Raw genomic sequence first — 13,663 nt, forward strand, 5'->3', positions numbered from 1 at the left:
CTCCTTCCAGTTTTGGGACTTGCTTCTGCCTGTAGCTTCCCACACTGCCCCATGGGAAGCCAGGTCTCAAAACAGTTGTGAAAGTCCTGGAAAATGATTATGTATTAAAAAACAGATCAGAAAAATGGGTACATTATTAATGGCCTTGCTGTCAGCACCATAAAACCCCAACTGAACAGCGAAGCAAGGTTTTTGTTTAATGAAGCAGTGCTGGTGCAATCAAGTAACACCGATATCTGGAAGAGGTGCTTTAGACAAATTATTAGCCCTAATACAGAAAAATCAAGGTGAATATCAAAGGCTTGAGATACCTAGGAGGCTGAATTAGGTAACGTATTACTTTTCTGGTCTTAAACCCAGTGATTTGCATAGCCTTATTAGTGGAATCAACGTGACCTTACAAAGGTCCTTGCAGAGGACAGGCAGAGAGCAGGCAGGGGAGAGCCTGGCTGCAGTCCAGAGGTCTTGGCTCTCAGCTGCGGCGTGGGAGCCCTGAGATCTGGTCCTGGTAAATGGCTGTTTAACACCTGGGACACCTTGGCCACTGATTTGCATGGCCATTCCTCAAAGTGGTTGGCACCAAAAGGTGCAGTGTGATGTGCTGCTCATTCACGGCGTGAAGAGGCACACTGGCCCCGACTCGCTGCGTCCGGCCAGCACTTCCACTCCACGTGTGTAAAACCTGGCATCGACATAGACAGTGGGGGACGGGTGTCCGGAGGGTGCGGATAGCCAAAGCAAGTTAATACCAACCTGTGTACGTCCAGAAAAGGGCCAGGCTTTGCACCTGCCACCATGTGTGGTCCCATCTGGCTTTAGGAGCTAGGGGATCATCTTGCCCAGTCACGATGGGTTTTCATGGAGGGGGGCAGTTCATTTCTCCCTACCACACTTCACTATCTACCCACACCAGTGAGGTGTAGGAGCTGTTTAAAATAAAAGATAAATTCAATGTCACGAATATCACTTCAGCTCCAAAACTGAAGGCTGGAGGCAGCCGCACGCCACTCCACAAGGGTGCACGGTGGCAAGCCTCCAGCAGCGTTAGCCTACCTGCTGCTATATGCATTGGATATCACAAAAGGGAAGATCTGAATCACAAATAACGAACCAGGAGACCCACGGATGGTAAGAGTGGAGATGAGCATTCCCTGAACACCAGGAGCATCCCAGCATCAGCCTGAATGGGATCGTCCCTCCCAGGTGAACCTTTCCAGGGCCAGTCCTCCTCAGGGCTCCAACTTCTTGCCTTCATTGCCTGATGAATAAAGAGGGTCCTCCCCAGGCCCTCATTCTGCTAGACAGGTAGAAGCAGCTTTCCATGACCTCCATGGATCTGTTTCCTGTGCTCAGTGAGCGGGAAAGCCGAGCTCTGTCCTGCCCCAGGGAGCCACTGTAAACAGAGGGGCCCTGAAGGAAATCTCCAGCATGCCAAGTTTCCTTTCCACCTCATGATGGAGGGGAAGCCTGCACTGTAAAGCACGGGGAGAAAAGTATCTATGCAGTTACATCCCAAAACATCAGGTTAACCGGGGCCTGTAGCTTCTCTGAGGGATCAGCCCAACATGCCATGAGAAAGGATGGGTTTCTGACCTCTTCTTGGAATAGGAAGCTGGGACTTTCCCCTGCTACATGCAAATGTTTCCCCAGATCTCCCCATATATTTCCCCAAATCTGTGAGAGAGGGTTTAGAAGGAAAAGGTTATTTTATTAAAAAAAAAAAACCTTTTCACGCACTCATTGTCTCATACACACACACTCACAGCACCAGGAAAAGAGTCCAGTGTTCAGGCACTGAGACATCTCCAGGTGGTCTGTGCAGAGCTCCTTGCAATGACACAGAAGAGAAGAGCTGCCAGCTAGCCAGTCCTCACATCTCCTGGGCTCTCAGGCTGGTGACCATGCACTGCCTTTGGATATACCTGACATAGCTTTTGGTACCACTTGGGAATTCATCTTTCTTTTCATGCTGGTCCACCCCCGTGAGTCAATGGGCAACACTGCTGATTTACACACTTTCAACTCATTTTTTCTAAGACTCCTTTAGGCTCCATTTTTTGGGCATAGTCTGTCCTTAATTAGATGCTTCTTTGTTTTGTGCAGCTATTTGTTCTCCCAGTTGGTCTGTCCTGAATGTGCGTGTCCAGCACTCACAGATGTGCTGTAATATGAAACACCTGCTGAACTTGGTGCCATCAATGCCCAATATTCTTTTATCCCCTTTTGACATTTCTTCCTGAGCTTTGACCCCTATACATCCCCATTCAGACTTAATTTTTCTACAGCATATCTCCATAGATGCTCACAGACAGGTCTTTTGAAGGAAGCCCAGACTTCTCCTGTCCTCTGCTCTGATCAGGGAAGGTTGTGTCAATAAGGCGTGACTTTTGAGAGCTTTTCGCCTTTTCCTACACCCTGCCACTGGGCAGCCTTGTGAGGGTTGTGGCTGGCACATGCTCAGCCAAGGGGGACACAAAAAATTTTGCATGCTGCTCAGTCTGGCGTCTGCTGGTGGTGATGGACAATCGTGGCATTACTTCTCCTTTCCAAACAAGCTCCTCATACTCTGAGACAGGACAAAAGGCACAAGGTGGTGGATACCAGAATAGTAATTTTATTCTGCCTGTGTAAAGCTGGCATTGCCCTCAGTAAAAGCCTTTGTCTTCCCAGGAACAGCTGGCACAGTCTCTTCTGTCTTCTCCCCCAGGGAAGGCTTGCATCCATGTTTCTTTGACAGCTGGCAAGGTGGTGCAGCCATGGTGAAGAGAGGAGTCATTTGGCTCCCAGCCGCTCACCCTTCTCCTGCCCAGCTGGTACAACTCTAATGGAATGTCCCCTCTTTCTGACGATTGCCATCTTCACACCATTGCTGGAAATGGAGGATTAATAAACCACAGCTCAAAAATGTCGATGAACGTGTGGGTTGGCTGTGTTGGACAGAAGATAATTTGTGGTGAAATCCACAAAACGTCTGGGATTTGTAAATGTTTTCATGATGACTTGGCTCTTCTCCAAACACTCCCATCTACTGACAAACGCGAGCCATGAATCACCACGCACAGGAAAATCTTCCAAGCCCTTGACTTACTCCTCACCCAGCTCTGCTAGACTGCCGGCTCTGATAGCGGTTGCTGCCCAGCGGGGAACGAGGGCTTCAGGGTCAAGGTGAAGGAGATGTTTGGCAGCCCCACAGATGTGTAAGTCCCTGGGCAAAGGAGGTGGAGACTTGGCACACTGGCTTTTCTGGGCAGCAGCCCACAGGACAGAGCAGTGCTGGGACTGTCCTAGCTGATGTCAAGGCTAGGCTCCTTGACATAGCCCAGAGATTACCTCCTTTCCCAGAGAGAAGATTTGCTTTCCACTACTGAAGGTGGGGCCCAGGCAGTTTTCTGCCTGATATCAGCTGGGGTTAGTGATGCCTTTCTGCAGACTGGGCTGTTTGGGGTCTTGCAGAGCTCCTTGCTGGCTGCCTGCAGTGTTTCCCACCAATTCTCATTTTTGGACTCCGGAGTAAGCCTTCAACCAGCCAGCTTAAAAAAGAAAAGCTCTCGAGCTCTGCTACTGCAGGGCATCTTTGCCATTTGTTACCCTGCATCCAGCAGGACCCTCGGGCAGGGTGGTGACTCACGTAGCTGGGCAGGCTGGCTGCTGGGGACTGCTCACCCAAACACAAGTCATAAAATACTCCACTGTTCCTTCATAAACACAGTGGCTGGCAGCAGCTTGTTGGCTACCAGGGCTCAGCCCATGTGGCAGGGGCAGACTCACAAAAATAGCTGACGATTCAGGGGCAGGATGCTTTGTCCCTCTGTCCATGAGCCCGTATTCCTGCCTCCATCCCCTAGTCAGGCCAGGAGAAGACAGAGAAGTCATTTCCAAGCAGTTTCTGGTCTCCATTGTCTCCTGGCCTCTCCAAGAAGAACTCATTAAAGGGAGTCTCTCCTTGTTGGACCTTCCCATGTGGGCTGTTACAGCAGCCACGCCTTTCAGCCCTGGAGCCCTGCATGCCCTGTACCCTGAAAAGCAGCATGTCCCTGTAGGGTGGACATCCTATGGGGTGCCTTGGTGGCTTTGTGGTATGCAATATCGTTCCTGGGATTGCAAAGTCACTGCTAACGGCACGTCCTCCTGCAAGAGAGGATCAGACTTGGGGGTCCTCTCCCTCTTCTGCTCCAGTGAGCTCCAGTACCACAGTCTCCTGTGAAAATAAAACCACCACTGATTTTTCCAGCTTTGGTGGCTGGGAGGAAGGAGGGCCTCCTCTGGCTTGGGGAATGCAGGTTTTTATGCCGCTATAGCCTCCAGCTATGGCACGGAGTCCTATGGCTTTTCCTCAGGTGCACGTGATATGTAGCCTATCCATAAATGTGATGGAGCCCAGGGATCACAGCCCACAGCAATTCTGGCAAGACCCTTTATGTTTCCTCCTAAGTCACCTTCGCTTTCAAGAAAATGCCAGGTTTCACTCCTGTTTCTCCATGACTATGCTACGTTCTGCTCTGCTGAAGCCCCTTAGATCTTAGGACTGGTTTGAGGACTCAGCCAGAGGCCAGTCCGCTGGTTTTGTCTGATCCAAGCACTTATCTCAGGAGAAAACGTGTGCCACCATTTGATGCCTGGGATCACCAGAGACTTGAACCCATTCTTCCTACTGTGGAATTTGCCCTGTGCACTTCCTGCACCTCTTTCCCCCATCCCAGATCCCACCCTTGGCTGACAGCAGATGTTTTCTCTCTCTTACATTTCCACCTCCCTTTTGCTGACACATTTTGTGCCCCCAGAATGGATCAGTGAGCAAATCCCAATGCATCTGGCACAAGGTGACAGCTGATCTGGAAGCAGGATTTCCAAGCACACTGACCACCTAGCTGGTCCTGGTGTCTCCTCAGAAGGAGCTTCTATGCCATCTTCTGGATGACAGGGGAGGGCTAAGATGATGTGGAGCAGAAAGAAAGGAAACTTCTTCCAAAAGTGAGTTATGGACAAAAACATTCTCTCTGTTTGCTCCTTGCAACCCTTGGGACTGGATTTGCAGAGGCAGCCTGGCCTCTCTGGCAACCTTGTGCTGATCCTGCCAAGATGGACCAGGCACCTTTGAATGGCAAGTAGAGGAGAGAAGCTTCTCTCCCAGCTCCAGCAGAACAGTCCAAGGTTGGGATTATAAAGGATACCCCACAATTTCTACTGAAAACTTTGCCACTTGTGGGAAAGAGTTGGGAATTTTGTTTTGCTGCTTCCTGCCTCCTTATTAGTGATGGGCTGTTAGACTGCACCTGCCTCCCTCCTCCATTTGCATTGTGGAAGAAGTGCCAGGAGGGGAAAAAGAGAACAGAGCAACATTTTGGTGGTCAGACCTCCAAATGTGCCTCCAAGGCTTTGCCAACTTTTCGGTACTGGCAGTACTTAGCCATCTCATGGCAGGAGTGCTCTCCCTGGAACCAATTTGAGATCTCAGGAAAATACCTTATTCTGAATTGGACTGACACAAGGACTTCATGAAATCTTTCACAGAAGGAAAGCTACTGAGATGTTTCGTTCTGGAAACACCTGCAGTCCAAACAGTTTGCTATTTCTGAAACCAAACTATTCACAACTTCCTTCAAACCTGGAAGCCACTGCTTCCTGCCAGCTGCTCTGGATGTGGCTGAGGAGCGCGCGAGGGCTGGGGCTTGTGTTTGCCTCAGAGCTGGGCGGGCAGATGAGCCAGCAGGGAAGCGGGCAGAGCTCAGAGATACCAGCTTGGTCTCAGTCAAAAATCCACATATTGCACGTTCAGCAATCCTGGGTTATGCCGAACAATCCGCCACCGAGCTCCCAGCCTGTCGCAGTCCCGCTTCCCAGATGCGTATCATTCAGCGCACTGCAGCAGAGAGGAATAAACAGCCAGAACGGGTAAGCGATGGGCAGCCAGGTGTGAAGGCTGAGCACGTGGCTTCCATGCCATAGGACAAGGAATGCTCTTCTTCCCATGCAAATCTTGAAATAATGTTTTCGGGGCAATGCCACACAACCTGGACAGTACCTGGTACCTTTATATGGGAAGGTGACGGTGACACAGTCTGTGGCAGGGGCTGGTTCTCCTCCCACAAGGACGTTTTCCACTGACTGGCAGATGTGCCCCTTCTCACTATAAATATCATGACACTTCCAGGGGTCTCACACCTTCCTGTGCATAGGTTTTCCTGCAGGAACCTGCAAAGGAGTGGCCTTGAAGAAGGCCAAGATAAGGACAAGCTAGGAAGATGCAAGGAAATATTTCAAACTCAGAGGGACAGAAAATGTCTCCTGATAGTGGCTTTCTGTCAAATGCCTCTTGGGTGAGTGTACCCTTTACTGGTAGATGCTTTTGTTTATCAGCACATTTCCTTCTTGGGATTTTTGTGTTTGCTGAATGACTCATACCCCCAGGACGTGATCACTGATATGGCCAAGGGTAAGGTCCTCGCTTCCACCAGAACTGCAGGGCCTCAAACCACGGGCCATGTCTATCCGCGTCCTGGTGTTTCAGACAGAGTTCAGTTAAACAAACAGCATAACAGTGATGCTGTTGGTCTGCTGGTAGCAAACGATGTGCAGTCACTTCCAAAAAACATCCCTGTTCATACCGTTCATGGCCACAGCATCTCTTCAGGCCTTCCCAAGAGATTGTCTCTCTCTGTGCACAAGTGTGGGGTTGAGATCAGATTTTACTGGTGGCACTAACTCCTAGAGAGGTCATGCTGCATTACAGAGGCCAGTCGGTAATTTAGGGAGGTTAGTGTTAGAGGTCTCATGCTAATGATGCTTAGCCCTTGATGAAAACGAAGTTGCTTCTGTGGAGTTTCCAACAAAAGGAGGTAACGAGAAGGCATGGTTTGGGAAATCCCATAAGGAGTTTGTGGTGTGTGGAGAGCACGTCACCCTCAAACCCGCATGTCTGTGGGGAAGCAGACTATTTTCTGGGGATTTGTAATGAAATTTTCATTCAGCATTGGAATTAAAATTCATTTTATTATGGGACCTTTAAATATTTCCAGAGCCTGACCTTTTCTGGAGGCTGTTGACTAATTAATGTCTGGTCTGGTATTCTTCAAACTTTCCACATAGTTCAACTTGTTGCCAGCTGCTTTCAAACACATTTTTCAATAAATTAGGTTGTAATTAAGTACAGTTATTAATGACTGTTTTTCCTGCCTTTCCCATTGGGTTTGCAACTTACTTTGCTCCATGTGGCAGAAAAGATGGCCAATATTTCATGGGGTGAGTGAAGGAATGTCTAATATGATCTTTGACATGTTGATTTGACTCAGCTCCAACTCTGCAGTGCAAGGTGGTGACCACCAAACTGCACAGGAGAAACCTGGGTAGAAAAGGACAGCATCAGGGTCAGGTCCCTGTAGGCAAGCTGACAGATGGGGCAGGGAGCTCCTTCACCCTTGGAGATCCAGTGCATGGCGTGAGCGGTTCATGCAGATGGGCTGATGCCTTGGTTGCTCTTTCTCTTGCCCCCCCAAAGGATGGAGAGGAGAAACTGCAGACCCACCAGAGTGAGGGAAATCACCCTCATGCTTAAAATTCAGGGCATGCTGATCTGGGAGCTCTGCAAATAATGTTAAGCCCATTTGTGTGAACAGTCGTCTCCTGCCTGGTCCTCTCTCCACCCAAGAGGGACTAACAGGGAGACCCGCGTGTGGAGAGAGCAGATGGAGCTGAGAGCAGCCAAGAAGGGAAGCGGCACTCCTACGCAGAGCCCAGAAAGGTTTTACATGCTCTCTGCTCTCCGGTGTCGCTGAGGTCACTCCTCTTTGTCAGGCACATGGCAGCAAATCCGGCTCTAAGCCCCAGATCTCAGAGGCATTATAATAATAAAAGCCTGGGCTGAAGTGTCTGAGCAAACACATCGGCTGAGCAAGTGTTTTTCCCCAGCCCCGGGACCGGGTTATTCTGGGAACTGGCAGCACTGAAACATCAAGGCGGCAACATCATCCGGCGAAATCTGCTGCCAGAGGGTCGGCAGGGTGCGGAGGGCGATGGGCAGGTGAGGGAGCCCACCCACGGGGTGGGGACAAGGGGGGTGCGTAGCACCTATTTCATTTCCTGACTGGCCTTCAGCTGAGTCCTGGCAGCTCCGGGCAGCCAAGGCAGCGAGGGTGGAGGCAGACAGATGCTGACAAGTAACGCACATGTGCACAGACACGGGGGTGCAGACATGAGCGCCCCTTGCCAGAGGGCTGGGATTTCTCCAAGCGTTTTACACCCCTCTTTTTTCCAGGGTCTCACCCTTCTCCTTTTGCTTTCTCCCAGTGGTCCAGATGCCACCGTTCCCAGTAGGGCGGAGGGCCCCTGCGGACCGGCACCACCTCGGCCATGGCGATGAGCGCGCCTGCAAGCACACACAGGCTCACACTCACACGCACGCTGCTTCTGGCACGTGTCCACACGGGTGTGCATGGCAGGTCCGCAGGCACAGCGCGTCCCACAGCCAGGTGCACCCTCACATGCACTGGCTGATGGGCCAACACAGACACCGACTCTAGAGGTATCCTATGGCACAGAAATCCACCTGTGCTCTGCTCCCAGCCACAAAAGCCATACTCACAAGTGAACAAAGAACACAAGCCCAGCAGCCACCTGCCTGGAGAGGTGCTGAAGGGCAGGTCAGCCCATAAAAACATCCCTTCTCCCCACGCAGCTCCAGCCACAGCTGGGACCTGTCTCCCCTTGTGTTTCATCAGATGTCCACACAACTCAGTCAGGCTGCGTGGCTGTTTATCGGCATCTACTGTCTGCCCTTCAGCACCTGTGACCTGGCTTTGGCTGATCTTTATGGGTGCAGCACTCGATGCCAGCCCAGGAAGCAGCTGGAGGAAGGAGTCAAGAGGGAGATGGGGAGAAGAGCCGCCGATGGAGATAAACCGAGAAAGGTGGGACTTGGCCTTGATCAGGACCCAGGGCAGCCTGTGGCTGTTCCCAGAACTGGAGCAAGGCTGGCTTCTCCGAAGGGATGAACAACAGGCCTGCTTCATCAGCTCAGCCGCTAGGAAGGACGGAGCAGAGCCAAAAATCCAGGAGAAAAATGTTATGCAAAATTGTTCATCTGTTACTGATTGGGAGGCTGAGAGCTCAATTCAAACCACCCAATAAAACCGGCTTGGACGAGAATTTCCTGAATCCCAGATTAAGTGAATAAAGATGTTTCAGGAGTTCAGGGCCGCAGTTGGGTGGTTTGCACACAATTTGCTGTTGGTTTCACCCTTTGTTGCTTAATGAAGAACAGAAGGAGGATCTCCCAACTCATTCGACCAAGGGAAAAAATTATTTCTTCTAAATTTAAATTAATTTCCTGTTGCAGGCACGGCTCTGTTTATCTGACCTACGCAGGGGCTCCATCTTGGATTGCAGCTCATTCTGCTCTGTGCAAGACACTCTTCCCTCGGGGACTGCAGCATCCCCAAGCTGGTGGCACTGAGATGGCATGGCAGGATTTTTGCAAGCTGGAGCTCAGGGACTAAAAGCTAATGGTACAAAGTGCTTTGAAAGCCAGATCTCAGTTATGAGTAAAAACCTGCAATTTTGCACACCCCATGTGTCCCCCCAACTCACTCAGGGAGCGGGTCCTTCCTCTCTATACACCTCACCAATGTCCTCCCAGCCATGCCGTGGAGGAAGGCCCCCCCGAGGGGTGGTGGGTGCTTGGCTCAGCTGTAAGGGCTGAGCAACAGCCAGGTTCAGCAAGGATCACATCCCATACGGCTCTTGCTGGGGACCAAGGGGATTCCCCACCCTTGCAGCATCCAACACTGGAGAGCTGCTCTACCAGGGCAGTTGCAGAACCCCGAAAATCACTTATTTTAATAAGCCTCTTATCCCCAGTGAGAGAAAGAAGCCAGGCTGTATGTGCTGAACTCTTCAGAAAGTTTCCAAGTCATGGCTACATCTCTTACTCCTAAAGGCATCAATCTATATATCCACCTATCTCGCTTTCTCTCCATCTGTCGTTCACCTTGCTAGCAAATGCTCAAGCCTCTTTACAAACTGCAAACCTTTAAGTCACCTGGAGCCTGAATCATTCCCCTAATTGGCTTCACGTGTCTTTCTGGGACTTCAAGCTCTAATTAGATGTGGAAAAGGGATGGAGATCCCTGGAGAAATCAGAGATCAAAATTTAAAGAAGGAAAACTAGATCAGAACAAAAGATAAAGAATCATCATGAGAAACTTCAGAAATATGGAACCAAGCTTTTTACTCAAGGACCCATCTCTCTAAACCCCATGCTTGATTTTACATTAAAACCTCTCCAGAATATTCCCCTTTGCAGAATGTCTGGGGAATCTGACTTCTTAGGAGGAGTCCAAAGGCTCCAAGGACAAAGCAAGCTATTTGCAGCCCTGGGTCTGGAGTCATTACCACTGTGCTGTGAAATGTAGCTTGTCTAGATGGCAACCCAGGGAAAATATGACAGTAACTGTCAGCAGGAATGTGATGGGTACGAACACCAAGGAGAGACATGCTTTCAGAGGGCCCCATGGGAGGATCAGCAGGAGTAATGGGATGTATGTGAGCAACAGCATATTTAGGCAGAATATCAGGAAACGTTTCCATCTCAGCTATTAGTTTTATTAGGAAAAGTCTCCCGTGGGAAACTGGAAGCTGCATCACTTGACTCACTCCAAGCTAAGCACTAGATAACACGAAGCAGGGAACAGGCGTGTATTGGCAGGGGCAGATGGCCCAGATGACCTAATGGTCTTTTCCATCGCTCCGATTACAATCTATCCCGGGTAGAGGCTCTTCGCTTGTCTCCATCTGACTCAGGGTAACGACAGGCTGGAGAATAACATCTGAACTTGCTCCAGTGTTATTTTCCACTTTCTTCATTTGAGGTCTCTGGGTAAAACATGGGCTGCAGAGTGACCTCAGCAGAAGTGACAATATTTCCCAGTCCTCTTGCCAGGTCCTCCTTCTCGCAGGGCTTATGCGTGCTGGCGTGGGGGCTGCAGGGTGGCATGGGCCCTGAGGACCAGGCCCTGGTTCAGAAACTGGAGCTTAGCAAAGGAGTGGAGGAAACACAGATACAAAAGCCATCCTGAAAAGCTAGAAAAGCCTCTCACCAGCTTCTGCCATCTGAGACGCAGCTGCTCCAGAGTCAGTTACTGCCTTTTCTTGGCGGTCGCTGGTTTCCTGCGGAGGGACGGCAGCGGGAGATGCACAATATTTTGGTGCAGCCAAACAAGCAGCAGGGGCTGAGTGCATCTTCCTGGTGCTCGGGCAAAGTACAGCTCTGCTGAAATGGGGACAGGGGAGATCCAGGGATTCATCTCATCCCCAGAGGGAACCGTCTGAGGAAGGCTGTTCCTCTGAAAACAAAGGTATTCTCAGCTCCTCAGAACTCTTGCCATGGTCCAGGCTGTCCGGAGGCATGCAGACTGCCACCTGCTTGGCTGATACCCACGTGGGACCCCTGCTGGGGTCCTCCTCTCACCCCTGGGGTGGGGGTCTGGGTCTGCTCTGGAGTGGGGACCTCCAAGCCCGTGCTAGTTCCCCATCCCGTTACCCTTAATGTCTGGGAGCAATATTGCTTCTTCTCAGTTGACTTCACTCTCCCCCTCCTTTGAATCCCCTTTTTAAACTATTCCATCAGAAATCCTCTAGCGTCTGCCCTCCCGGCCTGCCCAGGCTGTCCCTCAGAGGACACAGCGCAGCAACACAGGGCACAGCATACCCTACATTGTTCAAAGCTGAGACGAAGCAAGCTGATGACCTACAAAACGGTCTGCACAGCCTCAGCCCACCCCTCTCCCTGCCACCTGCCAAGGGGGATGTGTGGGCAGACAGTGAGTGGCTCTGGGCTCACACTGGTGGCTCTGGAGCCCATCCATCTCCCCTGCTGAAACCTCCCGGGTTGCCTTTGCCTTTGGGTTTGACACCGGCCCTTCAGCGACACAGCCCAAACAGGTACGATCAAGCTGACTTTTCCATGCTCCTCCCATTGCAAAGTACTTAACTGAAGTCCACCTTTTAACATCAAAGATATTTCTAAGTGACAAAAAGTGACAAAAGGAGGGCCAGGGAGAACCTCCCTCCTTTATTGGATGCGGAAGGTAAACTTTCCATGAAAGATGAGGAGAAGGCTGAGGTACTTAGGTACTGAGGTAGTACTCAGAAGTACTGAGGTACTTCTTTGCCTCAGTCTTTAATAGTCAGACTGGTCATCCTCAGGGCTGTCAGGCCCCTGTGCTGGGAGATGGAGATAGCATGCAGAATGAAGTCCTGGTTGTTGAAGAGGTGGCAGTCACCGACCTGCTCCTTCGCCTCGATGCTCACAAGTCCATGGGGCTGGATGGGATCCACCTGAGGATACTGAGGGAGCTGGCAGAGGAGCTCGCCAAGACACTCTCCATCATTTTTCAGCAGTCCTGGTCAACCAGGGAGGTCCCAGATAACTGGAAACTAGCAAATGTGATGCCTCTCTACAAGAAGGGTCAGAAGGAGGATCCAGGGAACTACAGGCCTGTCAGCCTGACCTCAGTGCCGGGAAAGGTCACGGAGCAGATAATTTTGAATGCCATTACGCAGCACATGTGGGACACCCAGGGGATTGGGCTCAGCCAGCATGGGTTTATGAAAGGGAGGTCCTGACTCACTAACCTGGTCTCCCTCTGTGATAAGGTGACCCGCTTAGTGGATGAGGGGAAGGCTGTGGATGTTGTCCACTTGGACTTTAGTAAGGCCTTTGACACTGTCTCCCACAGCATTCTCCTGGAGAAGCTGGCTGCTCATGGCTTGGACAAGTGCACTCTGCGCTGGGTTAAACACTGGCTGGACGGCCGAGCCCAGAGAGCGGTGGTGAATGGAGTCACGTCCAGTTGGCGGCCGGCCACGAGTGGTGTTCCCCAGGGCTCAGTGTTGGGGCTGGTCCTGTTCAATATCTTCATTGATGATCTGGATGAGGGGATTGAGCGCACCCTCAGTGAGTTTGCAGACATCAAGCTGGGTGGGAGTGTCAATCTGCTGGAGGGCAGGAAGGGGCTGCAGAGGGACCTGGACGGGCTGGATCATTCGGCGAAGGCCAAGCATAAGCGATTCAACAAGGCCCAGTGCCGGGTCCTGCCCTGGGGTCACACCAACCCCAGGCAGCGCCCCAGGCCTGGGGCAGAGGGGCTGGGAAGTGCCCGGCGGAGAAGGCCCTGGGGGTGCTGGCTGACAGCCGGCTGGGCATGAGCCAGCAGTGCCCGGGTGGCCAAGGAGGCCACCAGCCCCCGGGCTTGTGTCAGCACTGGTGTGGCCAGCAGGGGCCGGGCAGGGATGGGGCCCCTGTGCTCGGCCCCGGTGAGGCCCCACCTTGAGTGCTGGGCTCAGGTTTGGGCCCCTCGGGACAAGGAGGGCCTGGAGGGGCTGGAGCGTGTCCAGAGAAGGGCAGCGGGGCTGGGGCAGGGTCTGGAGCACAAGTGTGCTGGGGGGTGGCTGAGGGGGCTGGGGGGGTTTAGCCTGGAGAAGAGGAGGCTGAGGGGAGCCCTTCTCGCTCTCTGCAGCTGCCTGAGAGGAGGTTGTAGCGAGGCAGGGGTCGGTCTCCTCTCCCTAGTAACAAGCTATAGGACGAGAGGAAATGTCCTCAAGCTGCATCAGGGGAGGTTTAGGTTGGATATTAGGAAAAACTTCTTCACCGAAAGGGCTGTCAAACATT

The 13,663-nt window shown here is 51.7% G+C and overlaps 1 protein-coding gene across 1 annotated transcript in view; it reads left to right on the top strand.

Moving 5' to 3' along the window:
- Window positions 1-12,293, top strand: part of PPIH (peptidylprolyl isomerase H) — a 262,108-nt gene extending 249,815 nt beyond the window's left edge. The window contains exon 10 of the mRNA XM_064470100.1: window positions 12,281-12,293. The gene's annotated coding sequence lies outside the window, so the exon portion shown is untranslated. The remainder of the gene's footprint in view (window positions 1-12,280) is intronic.
- Window positions 12,294-13,663: the final 1,370 nt, after the last annotated feature.

This window comes from Phalacrocorax carbo, chromosome 20, assembly GCF_963921805.1.
Source record: "Phalacrocorax carbo chromosome 20, bPhaCar2.1, whole genome shotgun sequence".
NCBI lineage: Eukaryota > Metazoa > Chordata > Aves > Suliformes > Phalacrocoracidae > Phalacrocorax > Phalacrocorax carbo.